General features: G+C 49.4%; 1 long non-coding RNA gene across 3 annotated transcripts in view; it reads right to left on the reverse strand.

Moving 5' to 3' along the window:
- LOC309437070 overlaps nucleotides 1–5784 on the reverse strand; it is a 73302-nt gene extending 67518 nt beyond the window's left edge. For all 3 annotated transcript variants that reach the window (XR_014183482.1, XR_014183483.1, XR_014183484.1), the window contains exon 1: nucleotides 5674–5784. This is a non-coding gene — a long non-coding RNA (uncharacterized lncRNA). The remainder of the gene's footprint in view (nucleotides 1–5673) is intronic.
- Nucleotides 5785–6000: the final 216 nt, after the last annotated feature.

Here is a 6000-nt window from a genome sequence, read left to right on the forward strand (position 1 = left end):
GCCCCTTCCACTTGTGCGTTCAGGGCTCACTCCCTGACTGGGCAGGGACCTGTGCAAGGCAGTGCAATGCATCTTATTTTGGCTGAGTTTTTGCTCAGGTGACATTTTCAAGAAGAGGTGGTTGCAATATGATCAAATCTAGGCCTCAAAACACAAAGTGTTCATCAAGAGTCACAGCAATAGCTCCCCAATCCCAGTTGAGATTTACACAAGACCTCACAGGATGCTGCCCTTGCAGCACTGGTGAAAAGTTCAAAACTCTGAGTCTTCCTGACTGGGAGAAAAAAAGCAAGGCAAGCAATCTCTTAAATCCAGTTGTTGGGACTTCAGGAAAGGCACCACATGTCCTGAGACCACAGGCCAGGAGTACATAAGCAGGCAGCAGAGGGGCTGGCCCGTACCTGCTTCTGGATGACTCTGAACCTGCAGCGTTTGCTACCTTGCAAAAATCCCCTGATGCAGAAGAGCTTACAGCAGTACTGAGGCGATGGTTTCTATCAGTGCAAGGAATCAGGATGCTACATCCACAAAGGTGTTATCGGCATCACACAGCCCTCAACCAGCTCAGCTCCACCAGTAAAGCTGAAGTGTAGACCAGGCATCCCACCAACAGTTATCCAGGGAAGCCATGCAGCACAAAAAGGACATTCAGAGAAAGCCAAGGACAAGCGCCTGGATTGTGATGGAGGGAAAATAATGGTGGGTGGTTAGGAGGGCTGGAAACAGGACCAGAGGTCTTCCACCTTAAAAACCCTGCACTGGCTGCTCCAGAGGCTGGGGGTTCCCAGCACAACCCACATTGTGCTGAGGGCTTCCACAAGCTGTTTAATAAACTACGTGATGGGATGTGGTCTTGCCTCTCCCACGCACCTCCTGTCTTCACCTGCCCTGAAGGAAACAGCCTGCAGCTCTGGGCACTGCTTTTGTGGTAGGAACCTATTCTCCCCAAAACAGGGAGAGCGTTTTGGGTCTTTCTTTAGGCTTCTCTGCCATTCCGTCCTTCCCCCAGGAGAGAAGCTGTGACCAACGCCTGGGGAAGCCCCAGTTTGCAGGTAAGGACCTTGGTGGTGTCATCCTCACCCCTCAGGAAGCTCCCAAAGTCCTGCAGCTCTTGGCCATGCACACACTTTGGCACCGGGCATTCCTGACCAAGGCACGCAAAAGAGATAACAAAACGCTATCTTCCCAACCATCTCATGGCAGTGACACTCCCACGCAACAAACGATACCATCCCCAGTAAACACACAGTATTTCCAGGGCTTTGGGCTGCTATTTCTCACCAGGGCACTCTGCACACCCCATCTCAGCTCAGCCTGTTCTCCAGCAGCACAGGTCGGCTCCCAACACCCACACAACCCAACCCCATAGTGGGGGACACAGTCAAACCTCCCCTCTCCCCGCAAGGGACTTTCTAATGAGCTGGTTTGCAGGAATCTACTCAATATTTTTATACAAAACTTCTTCTACTGCTTTTTCTGACTCAGGTTTTAAGGCAGAAATGACCAAGAGAATCCATCCCTTCCCTTGGCAATTTGTTCCAGTGGCTAACTACCGTTTCAATTAAAGACCCGTGCCATAATTTCTAATTTTAATTGTCTACCAGACACCGTTTCTAGCTCTGCCTGTCACTGCTGCATTCGAGAGCCATTTACTGCTGCTACTATACCAGCAGCAATTCACATGTGGATCATTTTTCGTTCGAGGTGATGGGAGGTGCAACCATAGTATCAGCTGACAAATATAAAATAACAATAGCAGAGAAGATGTGAGAGCACAGGCATCAGAGCAGGTGGGACAAACCTGCCTGGAAGCCCTGGGTGACACTCAACCAGCTCCTGATTTGCAGCATACAGCTCAACACCAATATTCACATCCATACCTTGAATCCACATAAAGAATTATAAAACCCAGGGATGCATTAAAAGGCATTTTGATCATACAGATCTGGATGCTTTGCAAACCATAGAGCCCATTCCATTTACCCGGCTGGTCTCCAAGTCTTGGTCACCCTGCAGACTGATGGCTTCAGCTGAGGAGAGCAAATGCACCAGGTAACCATCTCACTGCCTCTCATCTGTCACTCTTGGAGGAATAGGGAAAAAGCACCACCAGCAAGCCCCATCTTAAACAACCTCTGGCACTTGCCGGAGAGAGGACTGAGGAAAGACTCAGGAACGCTGCATTATCGCAACACTGATAACTCCAGAAAAATGCCGTCCTCCACTGAACTGTACCAACAAGCAAGCAAACAGCAAGCACTGCATCTCCAGGTATAAATAAAACGTGTAGCTGCAGACATACTTCTTGCCAGGGCACTAAGCACTTTGCTACATAAGGAGGCAGACTGGCTCAGGAACAGATGCAGCTGTGATGAGGGAAAACATACCCCATACGCAGTGCTAATGGCTCCAAGAGACAGATTATGTCCTTATTCCCTCCTCAGTCTTCATAAATCCAGCCAGGAACTATGCAGGTGTTCAGTATTAACGCTACCAGCCAGCGAGGTGACAGAAAACAACACACCGTGCTTCAAAGCAAGATCTGTTATCACCTTGCTGCAAACAGGCAAAAGCTTCATGACCAGGGATGCATCTTCCTCTCCGCTAGTTCAGTTTGCAGCTCTGCACCCTTCTTGGCTCACAGAGCCAAGCCAGCACACGCCACCGTCCCGTGGCCACCAGCGAGGGGTCTGGCGTGCCCATCGCTTCAGCAGTAACACACCGAGACCGGCACAGAGGCTTTGCCGAGGCTCCAACAGACCCACCTGAACTGCTTAACTGATGGATACACAGCTGCGGTGCACTGTGCTGCGGGTACCCGATGCCAGCCTTCACTTAATTCATGTACTGGGAGAAAAAGATGAGCCCTCGGTATTCCTGCAAGCAGCAAAAATGCCTCCCATGTCACAAAAGCCAGCATTTCCCCTTCCCATGGCCTACCAGTGCTATTATGTGCACAGACCAATGGGGAAAAATATATATATTTTTAATGAAGATGTCATAAGCCCTGCCTTGCAATTCCTAGTAGAGCTGCACCAGCATCACTACAGAAAAAGCCTGAAGAAAGAGGTCTGTAAAAAAACAGTGATACCGTAATAACCCACTGAACATCTTCATCTGAAAAGTGACAAAAGAACACAAGATGGATTGATATCTTAAAAGTATAAAGTATTTTTTCCCCTAGCTTTGCTTCACAACCTCGGCACTATGGGTGCCAGAAATTCCTCTTATAAAAGTTAGCGAAATATCTACAGCCAGGAAGCATAAGCTGCTTTTGTAAAGCATTCTGATTAAAAACAGGAAGATACAGTTCGAATCTTGCAAAGAATTAAGCATAAGCTAAAATTTTAGCAGATAAAGTTCTTAATTAAACCCAAATCCACACTTTGGTTCAGCAGGGGCACAGAGAGAGAACACCAGGACTGCAGAGCTGCACAAACGGAGACACAACTCACCATCGCCTCGGAAAGCTGTTAGCTCCCACCGAAGTAATATTCCAAACATGCATGTTCACCCAGGGAGCCAATATTTCATTTTACAAACTAATTCAAGCACACCATTCTTTCCTGCAACAGATGGGCCTTTCACTGGTCCTTATTTTCACTATTGCAGCGCTGCTCTGATGTTGCGTGGACATCAGTGTGCAAAGGATGCAAAATCCTTCAGGCCTTGCCAAGGCAGAGCTGGCACTGCTCTGGCTGTCCCTGCGCTGTCAGAGCGGCACAGCCCCTCTCCCAGGGATGCTAGATGTATAGACATACAGTATATTTTACTCCTAACAGGTACAGAGGCTCTTCCATAGGCTGACGAACTGCACCTGTACAGCTAATTACCTTAATAAAACTCAAAACACACAAAGGCACGGGCTGAATTATAACAACGCTAAGGTAGCCGTAAGCCAGACTCATGACATAATGCTGGGAGAGACAGAGGAGAGAAAATAGAGGTGCATTCCCAAAACGATGCAAAGTATGTAGAAGATCACTTGAAACTCCCTGGGGTGTAAACAGGTATTCATCAGAGATATGCAGCACCTAGCAGAAATGAGCATCTTACTGGTCCACGTGCTTGGAAACTGTACATATTAAATAATTTTCAGCATCACAGCAGAAAGGAAATTGGATGTTTATGAGGCACAACTAGATATCAGACTATATCTTTACTTCTTACAGTGATGTCAGTGCTTCAGAGCTAGATTTTCTTAATATCCTCGCATTTTACAACATCATATACGAGTGCTGTTGCGATAATCCAGACCAGCCGGCACAAACTGACATTAGCGAGATTGTATTTCTGCTCAATGAAGAAACAAATGCTCCCATTCATACAGCCATAACATGTAGGTAATATATTGTGCTCTTTGTATTTAGCAATGGCCAATACATTCTAATACAACCCCAGCAAAGCTCTTCTGTTCCAAATCAATAACTTAAATAATGTACATTATTTAACATATTAGTAAAAAGGAACTAGCATGGGGTTCATGACTCACTGTGTCTGACCAGATACACGGGCAGGCAAACATGTCTAAACTTGTCAACATGAATGGGATTTAAAAGATCTCACTGAAGGCCTCCAGCATCTTTCAGACACAATTATCAGTTCTGCTGGGATTTCTCCACACGACATTTTAAGATACAGAAACCATCAGTTAAATAGATTGAGACCGAAGACCTGAAGCACTCTGTCAGTGAAAACATTTCAACATCACGTATTGTCAGTGAAAACATTTCAACATTACTTATATATAAAAATAAACCGCGGCCTATTGAAGTTGTACTTGAAAGCCCCCCAGCATTTTAAGGAAAAGATGGCCTAAAAATCCCTTTGTAAAAATGGTCTTTGGAGCCTGCAAAGAATCTTCCCTTTTTATTCCTCAGGCCCTCGTGCCACCCAGCTCAAATCAGACGGCCCATATCAACGACGGCCCGAGCAAAACAGTTCAGCCCTGCAGATTAAAAGCTTAATTCACGCCGCAAACACACGCAGGCAGCAGCCGGCCCGGCTCCGCACGCACCCCGCAACCCGGCCAGCGCGCATTTTCCGCGCAGAGAGCGCAAACCCCGGCGCCCTGAGCCGCGGGGACCCATCGTCACCTCCCTGTCCCGAGCGTCTCCCCCACGCCACGAGCATCCACATCGTCCCCCCCCGCAAAGGCCCGGGGCGCCGCCGCGGAAGGCCGAGGGGTGAGGGGGGGGGATGGGGACATCCAGCCGTGTCATTTCGGAGCACGGCGAGACCCCGAACCTCGCCGGCCCTTATCGCCGCGATTTATTAACGCTGGAAAGCATCCCGAGCCCCTTCGCCTCCCCCACCCGCACAGATTTCGGCTTGCAATGGGCTATTTTTAGCCCACCGTCGACCCAGCGCTTAAATAAATAACTAAATAAATAAATAAATAGATAAATAGATAAATAAATGAAATGCAATCCATCCCCCCCCACCCCGGCTCCGCCACCCCATCTGCACCAGCCCCCGCGCCGAAAGCTGCAAACTCCGCCGTGACCTGCAAAGCCCACCGGGGAGACACGAATAATAAAGCAAGAGGAGGAGAAAATTTAAAAAATATATACAAATAAAAGGGCAGACGAAGAAATCATAAATAAAACCACCATAAACATGCAAACAACCTCCCCTCACCCCACCGCCGTTAACTGTGGTCCCGGTACTCACCGCGACCCCCCTTCCCGGGCAGGGGTCCGGCGGGCCGGCCGCGGGGCCGAGCGGAGCGGCGCGGAGCAGCGCGGGCCCCGCTGCCCATGTGCTCGCCCGAGCACGCGCTCGGCTCAATGGAACGTTGTGCTGGCGAGCGGCTCTGTGACGTCACCGCCCCCCGCCGCCGGCGGCCGCAGCCCCGGGGCAGCGCGGAGCGGCCGCCCCCCGCGCTCCGAACCCCGCGGAGCCGAGCGGCCCCGAACCGCCACCCCCGCACCCACCGGCCCGCGGCTCCGCGTACCCCGGAATTAAAAATAAATAAATAAATAGATAAATAAATAAATT

This window comes from Streptopelia decaocto, assembly GCF_964273445.1.
Source record: "Streptopelia decaocto genome assembly, chromosome: 2".
NCBI lineage: Eukaryota > Metazoa > Chordata > Aves > Columbiformes > Columbidae > Streptopelia > Streptopelia decaocto.